The 10,888-nt window shown below is 54.3% G+C and overlaps 1 long non-coding RNA gene across 2 annotated transcripts; it reads right to left on the bottom strand.

Annotated features, from left to right (window-relative positions):
• Window positions 1-302: 302 nt before the first annotated feature.
• LOC139439294 (uncharacterized) lies at window positions 303-5,385 on the bottom strand. 2 transcript variants are annotated; one of them, XR_011649180.1, is made up of 3 exons: window positions 4,066-5,385; window positions 3,710-3,790; window positions 303-624 (listed from the first exon to the last, which is right to left on the bottom strand). It is a non-coding gene; the product is annotated as an uncharacterized lncRNA (long non-coding RNA). The 2 variants fall into 2 exon arrangements; XR_011649181.1 differs by having other exon boundaries at window positions 4,531-5,384.
• Between the last annotated feature and the right edge of the window lie 5,503 nt (window positions 5,386-10,888).

A 10,888-nucleotide genomic window follows, 5' to 3' on the forward strand; every position in this document is an offset into this window, starting at 1 on the left:
GCCAAGTCCAAATTGAAGGGGGGTACACCCCCACTCCGGTGCTGTTTGCGGCCCACCTGGAAACTGAGTTCGTTTCAGGGGCCCCTTGCTGAGATACGTGGGTAGCGGGATGGGAAGGGTGACACATGTTCTGGAAACCAGGTGTTCTGTGGCCTGGTGGGAGAGCTGGTGTTGTTTAGTCAGAGTGAATGGCTTCAAGGTGGCACCTTGGCTAATGTTCAATATTGCTTGAACATTCATTCATTCCATGAACATGCGTTCACGGAATACCACTAGGTTCCAACTCTGTGGGGGGCCGTGGGATTCAGCAGTGAGCAAACACACACGTGGACTCTGTCCTTCTTAGAACACACTGACAAAGTGGAGACCAGGAGGATGGACACTGAGGAAGGCAGATTTCCATTCCAGATAAGACAGAAAACCTGCCAGTTGAGGTAGTGAGCTCCCCACCCCTGGAAGCAATCAAGGAATGCGGCAGAACTTTCTGCTTTAAGCCCTTGGGTTGAATGAGATGACGACTCATGCTAAGACATGACCATTTTATCTGTGTATGGATTATGCCTCATGCTGTTGAGTGCCCATATCTCCGTTTCCTTTCTTCAGATTCCCGTGGGGCCTCTCTCCCTGTGTGGAAAGAGAATCTTAACATGAGACAGTCTGTCCGTTGACGTCATTGTTCTGTGCACTGGCAGGGACGGCCATTTTCACCTCACTTAAAGGGCTCTACCTCACTCCGGGAACCTGCTGTCCCACAGGGAGCTGTTCCCAAGAAGGGGTGGGGGTGGGGGTGGGAGACCGACCCGGGGCCCCTGAATCAGGCTGGGGCAAGCGGGCTGGGCCCAAGGGTGGGCGGAGGCGGGAGAGGTTTTCCCGGGGGAGGGTCGTGAGGGCAGTGTCCTGGCAGGCAGCGCGGGGTGGGCGCTGCGACTCAGGCCCTGGGGCCGCCGGGAGGCATGGGCTGCGGGCGGCGGGGAGGGCCGCGGGCTTCTGGGGTTCCCTCCCTCGGCAGGGGCGGTGCGGCTCGCCCAGGGCCTCCAGGCCGCCAGACGGGGATTATCTCTGTGGTGCAGCCTCAAGTTATACTCCCCAAAAGTAGACCAATTAGAAAGTCAAGGGGGTGAGCGGCAAGCTTCCTGCTAAAAGCTCCACTTAGGAGACGTCCCCCGGGGGGAAGGCGCCCTGGCAGCTCTTTGAGTCTGCTGGAAGGCCGAGGGGTTGGGAGAGAGCTGCTGGCCCAAGTTACTGACCGACAGCTCAGGGGCCCCAAGTTCGGGGTGGGGGTCCGAGCTGGGGTGCACCAGGCAGGCTCTGGGCAGCCCGAATGCCCGCCAGTCACCCTGCTGCACCCAAGCGAGCGTGGGGACCCGGGGACCAGACCAGCTCCCCCGTGTTTTGGCGCCGACAGCTCTTGGAGGGCTGGGGCCAGAGCGGGCCTGGGAACCGAAAGGACCTGCATTTCCAGGGATGCGGCTCCTCCACTTCCCATTCGGCTGTCCCGCCCCTCCCATGAGTCACCCCATTACCCGCCCTCCCCCCACCCGGCCAAATATAGCTTCCAAGGCTGGCCGGAAACGGAGGGTGCTGCATTGTGTTGGGAGCCAGGCCCACTGGGAGGGTGGGGGGGGGGCCGGCACCTGGGGGCCCGAGCACCTGGCAGCCCCTTCCTCGCCCGGGCCTTGGGTCCCTGCCTGGACCTCGGGTCTCAAGGACACTTCTCCCCACGTACAGGGGAGACAGGGAGAGGCTCTGGGTGAGCAGCAGTGACCCCACTTCCTCCTAGGGGGCTACCAAGATGCTGCAGGGGACAAAGAGCATCTGGGCAGAGGCCCTTTCTGCCTTCTTCCCGAGCTGTGGGAGAAATCCTGTCCCCGCCGCCCTGCCTCTGTGAGTCTGGGTTGCCTGGAACGCCCAGGGCGTGTCCGGCCTCCCAGCAGCCCCCCTCGGCCGCCCAGGCCTCTGGAGCCACCACATAAGGAAATGTTTGTGCCTCTGGGCAGCGGCTCCCTCCCTCCCTCCTTCCCGGCCCAGGCCACCGCCCAGACGGGCAGGCTGGGCTGTCAGGGGCCCAGGAGGAGCCGCCCTGAGCCCGAGGAGGCCGGCGCGGGGATCTGCCCAGCCCCGAGGACCCTGCCCGGGCACTGGGGGAGGACCTTCCCCGGGCACTGGGGCGGCGGGTGGGGAGGGCTGGGAGCGGGCTCCCAGGGGCCCTGAGCAGCCCGTGTGAGGAAATGGCCAGGCAGCCCCAGGGGACGCCCTCCCCCACCCCCACGGGAAGACAACTGCTTAGGGGCTTAGGGACTTGGGGACCAGCTGCCCTGCCTGGAGTGTGCTGGGAGGGGGCCGAGGGCGGGGCACATCCGGGGACAACCAGGAGCCTACCCATTAGGACCGAGAGGGCAGTGAGGAAGGATAGTTTCCCCATGAAATGCCACCCACCAAGCAGAGCCGAGACTCACACACAGCCAGGCCGTCCCTCCCCAGGAGCCCAGGCCCAGGTCTTATTTCTCTGGGGTGTGACTGAAGCCATTCGTAAGTCCTCAGCCACCCCCCACCGCTCAGAGGGGAAACACTTTATAGCTGGCCCTCTGGCAGGCAAGGTCAGGCTCACGTGGGCTGCCTTCCTTCTGGAGTTTTCCATTCAGTAATTTTCATAGGCACCCAGAGCCCTGAACTAGCCCCAGACCTCTACAGGAAGTGGGCAGGCACAAGATGCCGAGGAGTCTGAAGCTAACAGTCTCGTTTCTCCAGGGACCCTCCTGTCAGTGTGGCCCCTTTGGAGGTGGCCTGTGGTTTACCTTGGAGCCTGAGAAGCTCCCACCAGGTGTTTCCTGGCATGGACCCCAGGCCCGGTGCAGCGCTCAGGGGGTCTGCTCTGGGCCCTGATCAGGCGCGGCGGGGCTGCGCGCTCCCCGGGACCTTGGGCTTTTGGGGAAGTATGGAATGCGGGCAGTGATCAGGATGGCACCTGTTGAGCAGGAGGGAGGTGGGGCCACCTGGCCTGCTCCAGTTTACTTGCCTGGCTTTTTCCTAGGAGGCTCCAGCCTGTGGCCCTGCTGGGGGATCAAAGTGGTGGCAAAACCTGTCCTACTGTCCCAGATGCTTGAGTGACACAGGAACAGTGGGCCCCGCCTCCTGGGCCAGGTAGGGCTGCCCAGACCTGACCACGGGGAGGGCTCAGCCGCGTGGACCCACCCTGTCCGCCAGGCCACAGCTCCTTCTGAGGGTCCCAGCCGTTGTTTTTCGTTATGGTGCTCCTGAGAATGCTGTCACCCGCCCCCGCTCCCCCATCCCCCAGCAGCACGGACTGTGGGCCGTGCCCAGCCTGAGGCATCGTGGAAAGGGTGGGGAGGCAGGAAAGCGGTACTGAGTGGGGAAGGGGGCATGCCACCCATCCAGCCTGCACCCAGCTCCCTACAGTTCAAACTGAAGACCTGCGGGGGCAGGCCCACAGCGCTGTGAGCCACAGCCATGCCGCGCAGACCTGAAGCTGTGTCTGCTCTTGGGCCCTTTTGTCCTGCGATTTGCATCCAGAAGCTCCTAAAGGCAGGACTGTGTCTGTCAGCTGCTCCGTGCTTCACCCCATGCATGCCTAACACATGGCAGGTGCCCCCCCAAAAAAACCTTTTGGGTGCCCAAAGGAAACCCTTCATTTCTGAACCCTAAGATCTGGGCCTGATAAAAGGGGGACTTTTCATCATGCTATGCTGACCTGTGAAGTGGCCCGTTCGCCATCACGAGACACAGTCAAACAGGCCTGATGACAGCACCCTGGAGGTGCTACAGAGCTGTTCTGGATGGGAACAGAGAGGCATGTTAGACGAGGCGGAGTTGTGTGTCCTTAAAACATCCCTGTGTGTGGCAAGCACAAGCATATCCTATCACATGAAAGGCAGGCTGATTCCTGGTTCCTCCAGCAAAGGGCAGGGAGGGCCAAGCCCACCCAGGGATTCTAAAACCAGCCAGCTCTAAGGCTGGCATGCCTTCAGTGTACACTGAACACTTAACTCTGCACCTCCTCGGTGCAGTGTCTCCTTCCACCCCCACCCAGGAAGGTACGTTTCTGACCCCAGCAACTTGCTCAGGCACCCAGCTGGTAACAGGCAGCACTGGGGCTGGTGTATGTCCCTCTCCAGGGCCAAGGAGGGTGCCGGACACAGCAAAGGCCATCAACAGCCACAGTCCTGTGGGAGATGGAAACAGCCAGGGGACACCAAGCGGCCCTGGTCCTGAGGGACCCGTGGATGATGGATGCACAGTCCTTTTCCTCCCCACCAGGTCCTCCCAACAACCTCCCAGTTGTTCCACGACACCTCCTGTCCCCAAAAGCTCCCAAACTGTCCCTGCCCCACCTGACCCTCTCCATCTCCTGCCCTCTCTCGAATGTGAACTTGGTAGCATCTCCTAGAACAAAGTCCACAAGCCTGAGCACCCACCTGGGCCTTGACCTCCACCCCCTCCACTCCTCCCAGCCAAGCCCTGACTCCCTGGGTAGACCTTGGATCAGGGCTTCCTTCAGGAAGCTTTCCTGACCTGGAGCCAAGCTGCCTCCATCAGGTACATCTCCATGAATCTGTTTCCCCAACCAGGCCGCGGGCTCCGAGTCATGTCAAAGAGCCCCGTGCAAACTTGAATCCACGGCAAAAGTGAATCCAAGAGAGGCCAGATAGTTTTCGCGGGTGCCCCAGGCCACCGGAGGCGGCTTGCCCTGGCAAGTCAGTGCACATCCCTGGACGAGGCACACATGCAATCTTGCACACCCCAGGTTCATGAATGCACGCGTTTGAGCACATTCGCATTGTTGCAAACGTTGAGTCTGGGCAAACTTGGGTCCGAGCACGTCCTCGAGGTCGTGCACACACGAATACGTGGAAAGCCGAGGATCAGTGCACACTCGTGGGCAGAAAAAGCAAGTCTACTTCCCAGGGACGTCTGTGCAAAGTGTCGGGTAGTGCAAACATGAGTTTAGGCATAGTGTGGTGGGTGCATGCTCCGGGGTTGTGCATACACAGAAGAGTGTACACCCCCGGGTCCTGCACACCCGAGACCGTGAACCTCCAGGGGAAGGCCCGCCGGCCCATCGAAGTTGGTGGAGGCGCCCGCACGCCTCACCCCATACTTCGGTGCTGCTTCGGTCTCCAGGCGCCATCTTCGCCCCGCGGGCAGCGGAAGGGCCCGCAGCTCCAAGCGCCGGCCTTTGTTGTCCCGGCTTCCGGGCATCCATCACGCGGAGACCGCGCGCCGGGTGAGGAGCCCTAGCACGAAATGGCGGCCGGGGGGCGGGGCGGCTGGCCCGCGCCCACTCCCGACCGCCGGCAGGCCGCGCCGCCCGCCCTCCTGCGCAGGCGCACGGCGGGCGCGCGTTCCCGCGTTCCCTCCGACGCGCGCTAGGACACAAAGGGCTGGAGGGAAAGCCCGGACCGCGGACAGACCTTTACGGAGCGGCTCGCGGCCCGGGGGCAGCCCGGAGCGGATGCAGGGCTGGAGCGGGCTCGCCGGAACCGCGCTCGGGAGCGGGGTGGGGCCTTGTGTGGCGCTCCTTCCCCTCCCCTCGCCCTCCCTCAACGGCCTTAACGGCCTCGCGGGCCGGGGGCGGGGCGTGGGGCGCTCACGGCGCAGGCGCCGCGGGGAGGCCGAGGCGCCTCCATCTTCCCTCGCCCGCCCTAATGGCGGAGGTGGGCGCTGTTTCTCCTCTGCGGAGGGAGGAGCTCGCCTCCGAAAACGCTCGGCTGCACTCCCTAAATTGTTTAGTGCGTAAGCGGGGCCTGGGCCCTTTAGAGAGCGCTTACCGATTTGGGGATATGATTCCCCGAGTTTTTAATAGAAAAAGAAAAGGCATACCTTCTGCAATGAATATATTTTGCAACATACCGCTCCAATTTGGTGATGTGGATGTTGGTGAGGGTTAAGAACTCTGGTTTTTGGGTGTTGTTTTTTAATATTTTTTTCTATTAAGGAGACGTTCATTAAAAGTCAATATTTTTTAACAGTTTTAATCATAAAAAACGAAACACGCTTTTGGTAGAAAATTTGGAAAGAATGGTAGCAGGCTTTGAATGTTTGTAATACGTCAAGCCTTAAGTGCTTTAATTTTCATAACCATTTACAGATGGAGAAACTGAAGCGCAGCACAAAGGGGTTAGGTGTACAAAAGTACTTAAAGTACGAAAAAGTAGGAAAAACAGTAAACCCACCTTCTAAAAACTGCCACTATTTAATAAATTGGCCTGGTTCCTGCTAGTCTCTGCATTCTGAGGTTTGGTTCATGTTATATATGCACTCTAGAACATTCTTTACGATTAATGGGGAGCAGTGTGATTGGGCAAATGGAAAGGTCAGCCAGAGCAAAGGAGCCAGGGAACTTCCTTCCTCTTTCTGGCTGTGCCCGCCGATCTCTGGGGGCAGCTTTGTCCCTTGCAATTAGGAGCATGCTAGCTCTCGAACGTTAGCATTTAACGATCCAGGATCACTTCCCATGCTCCTTTTGGGGGGTCGGGAGGAAAAGCCTACTTGTTCCTTTCTTCCCTTTTTTTTTTTTTTTTTACTGAGTCTCAGTATTCTGCAGCATATTTTCATATCCTAATTGCCTTTATCTAGTTTGTCATGCTCATTTGAGCCCCTGAGGAATGTATTTTCGCAATCATAATGAGGTCATAGCGAGGTAGAGAGGGCAGAACAGGGATGATTCCCCACTTACAAATGAAGCACTGAGGCTCAGAGTTAGGACTCTTGCCCAAGTTCACCAACTAATAATGGAGTAGAGGGTAATGCTTCATCCAAGTGGAGGTGTCAGACATGCAAGGCCAGTCTCCTGAGTCCTCAGCTTCCATGGGATCTGTAATTAAGTCCATGTTTCTCTTTTTGAGTATAAACATTATCAAGACGGGGACCCCAACACTCAGCATTGCGAGAGATGGTAGATGCTTTCCTGGCCCATTGAGGGACTGTCATTCTTAACAGGTGAGGGCTGTGCACCCAATTCCTGTGAATAACCATGTATGGACTCACCTGTTTATCAAAACCTTCCCAATCCCATTTTTAGTTTAGTCGTGTAAATAAACTGACCTTTGTTCAGTTTATTTTATTGCAGTTTGTGTTTTTTCACCAAGTCAAAAAAATCACTTAGTTATTCATTATTGCTTCATTAATATGCAAAAAAACCATAATGCTCTTTTAATTTTAGAAATGGAGTAAGTAGGAAATGGAACCAGAATGATTCCAGGACTAACACCCAGAGACATCTGGTAATCTTGTTTCTTCTCTTTATTGAAGCACAAATTCCTAATAAGTATTTTTAAGTGTTTCTATAAAATAAAATAAGTTCAGGGAAGCGGACTTGACCCAGTGGTTAGGATGTCTGACTACCACATGGGAGGTCCACAGTTCAAACCCCGGGCCTCCTTGACCCGTGTGGAGCTGGCCCATGCACAGTGCTGATGCGCGCAAGGAGTGCCCTGCCACGCGGGGGTGTCCTACGCGTAGGGGATCCCCACGCAAAAGGAGTGCGCCCCGTAAGGAGAGTCGCCCAGTGCAAAAGAAAGTGCAGCCTGCCCTGGAATGGTGCCGCACACACGGAGAACTGACACAACAAGATGATGCAACAAAAAGAAACACAGATTCCCGTGCCGCTGACAACAACAGAAGCGGACAAAGAACACACAGCAAATAGACACAGAGAACAGACAACTGGGGGGGTGGGGGGGAAGGGGAGAGAAATAAATGAAAGTAAATCTTTTTTTTAAAAAAAGTTCCAGTGACTGTGAAAAAAGCTCTCCAAATAATTGCCTTTTCTTACAGTTAGAAAAAAAAAAGTGCTTCAATACTTACTAGCTTGTGGTTTTGCCAAGTTACTTATCTACTGATTCTGTCTTCTCATCTGTAAAATATGGATAATAATATCTCCTGGGAGGATTTTAGGGAGATGCTTAGAGATAATATTTGTAAAGTCCCTGGCATATAGTAGGTCCTCAGTAAACAAGTGGCAGCAATTGTTTTTGGTTGCTATGTGTTCTGTGTGAAGAAAGGAGTAGGATCAACTAGCTGGTTAGTGAAGGAAAACCATTAATATAGCGCCCTGCAGATGGCAGCTGTCCCCAGTTCCACTCCAAACAACACTGACTGCCCAAGAGAACCATTTGGCCAAGTTTTATATGCAAGTGTCAGTCAAAACTTTTCATCAAGGAAAGGGTAGTTTTAAAATTCACTTTAGAAACAAGATAGGTGTTTGTTTGCTCAGTGCATCAGGCACATGCATTGCCCAGAGTAGATAAAAGGACTTACTGAGGTGGATGTAAGGGCCCCTTCCATCTTTGAAAAGGCTGCAGGATGGTGGCTCAATGTCAGCTGCCACCTTCAGAGGGAAGAGCCCCTGTCAGCTTTCACGGAGGCAATATGTGTTCTCTCCCTGCCTTTGACTTTGGTCGCTGTCTTCAGGTCATTTAAGAAAAAAAAAGATTTATTTATTTATTTATTTCTCTCCCTTTCCCCCTGCCCCCACCCCAGTTGTGTGTTCTCTGTGTCCATATGCTGCGTGTTCTTTGTCCGCTTCTGTTGTCGTCAGCGGCACGGGAATCTGTGTCTCTTTTTGTTGCATCATCTTGTTGTGTCAGCTCTCCGTGTGCGTTAGGGCTAGGCGTCATCTTGTGTCAGCTCTCCATGTGGACGGCGCCACTCCTGAGCAGGCTGCACTTTCCTTCGCACTGGGTGACTCTCCTTACGGGTCGCACTCCTTGCGCATGGGGCTGCCCTACGCCGCGGACACCCCTGCGTGGCGGACACCCCTGCGTGGCAGGGCACTCCTTGCGCGCATCAGCACTGCGCATGGCCAGCTCCACACGGGTCAAGGAGGCCCGGGGTTTGAACCGCGGACCTCCCATGTGGTAGGCGGAAACCCTAACCACTGGGCCAAGTCTGCTTCCCAGTTTACCAGATTTTTAAGTGCCTCCTCTGTTTCAGCCCTGGCGACAGGCGATAGCACAGTGAACAAGACCATCCTATCTCTAGCCTTGTGAAGTGTAGAGTTTAGTGAAAAAGGCTGATCCTGAATAAATATTCTCTAGGGTGGTGAGTGTTAGGGTGAGGTGCTACATGAGGTATACTCTAACCAGGTAGAAGGCTAGGGAGGCGACAGTGAGGCTTTGGGTGAGCCCGGCATTTTCTAAGACTCTGAGGAGGGAAAGAGCACGTCACATATGAGGAACTGAAGAAGTCCAGAAAGGCTGGGGATGAGTGGGGAGCTAGGAGTGGGGAGTGAGTGGACTCTCTCAGACATAAAAAGGAACCAGACTGGAGATTTCTGATGCCAGCTCTGGTTTAAACTGGTAAATACTCTTCTTTTTTATCATATTTTTTAGAGTCCTTAAAAGAGTTTCTCATTTTTAGAAAGATGTAATTCACAAACTGTAAAATCCACCCTTTTAAAGTGTACAATTCATTGAATTTAATATAGTCACAAAGTCGTGTGACCATCACAACTATCTAATTCTAGAACATTTTCATCATTCCAAAAGAAACTCATTAGCAGTCTCTTTCCATTCCCTCAGCCCCTGACAACCCCTCATCTACTTTCTCTCTCCACAGATTTGTCTCTTCTGGACATTTCATAGAACTGGAATCATATAATACGTGGCCTTTTGCGTCTGACTTTCTGTCGTGCAGCCTGATGGTTTCTAGGTTCAGCCCGCTGTTGCAGGTATCAGAACTCCCTTTTTAGGGCTGACGGGTATTCCACTGTGTGGCTAAACCTCAGAGGACTCTCAAGAAGAAGTTGTTCATGGCTGAACTCAGCACCGGCCTCTGTGTGAGAAGTTGTGCACAGCACTTGGCAGCGGGGTTGAACTGCCTGGGCCCTCCTGCTCACTGGTGGTGGGACGTTGGGCAAATCATTTACTTTCTTTGTGCCTCATTTTCCTATTCTGTAAAATGGGGATAATAATAGTAGCTCATAGGGTGGATGAAGTAAATGAGTTAAAGGGTGTAGTAAAGTGCCTGGTACAAATGTCCAGTTGTTATCAGGGAGAAAAAGAGGCTGACGGAACTAAATTACTTAATGAGAACACTGCCCTTTACTCCAGAATTTTCCAAATGGCAACATGGTTGCTGCTATTTTATTAAACTGGAGCTTACAACCTGGTCTGACTATGAGAGGGAATAAATTGAAGATAGTCATTTCTATACCTTTCTTAGGTGTTTAGGATTTTGCAGTTGTGTAGACTTTTCAAATTTGTCCTCACTGATGATGTACCAAGGCACTTTTTCTGCATATGTATGTACCTTTACAGTCATCCACCTAGAGAACAAATTGCTTTCAAAACTATTTTTACTTTATTTATTTATTTTTAAAGATTTATTTATTTATTTTTCTCCCTTTTCCCTGCTTCCCCTCAGTTGTCTGCTCTGTGTCCATGTGCTGTGTGTTCTTCCGTGTTTGCTTCTATTCTTGTCAGCGGCCCGGGAATCTGTGTCTCTTTTTGTTGCCGTCATCTTGTTGTGTCAGCTCTCCGTGTGTGCGGCGCCATTCCTGGGCAGGCTGCACTTTCTTTTGCGCTGGGCGGCTCTCCTTACGGGGCGCACTCCTTGCGCGTGGGGCTCCCCTACGTGGGGGACACCCCTGCATGGCAGGGCACTCCTTGCACGCATCAGCACTGCGCATGGGCCAGCTCCACACGGGTCAAGGAGGCCCGGGGTTTGAACCGCAGACCTCCCATGTGGTAGATGGATGCTTTATTCATTGAGCCAAGTCCACTTCCCTATTTATTTATTTTAAAGATTTATTTATTTATTTCTTCCCCCTGCCTCCATTGTCTGCTCTCTCTGTCCATTTCCCGTGTGTTTTTCTGTGTCTGCTTGTATTCTCGTTAGGTGGCTCCAGGAACCGATCCTGGGACTTTCC

This window comes from Dasypus novemcinctus, chromosome 7 (genome assembly GCF_030445035.2).
Source record: "Dasypus novemcinctus isolate mDasNov1 chromosome 7, mDasNov1.1.hap2, whole genome shotgun sequence".
Lineage (NCBI taxonomy): Eukaryota > Metazoa > Chordata > Mammalia > Cingulata > Dasypodidae > Dasypus > Dasypus novemcinctus.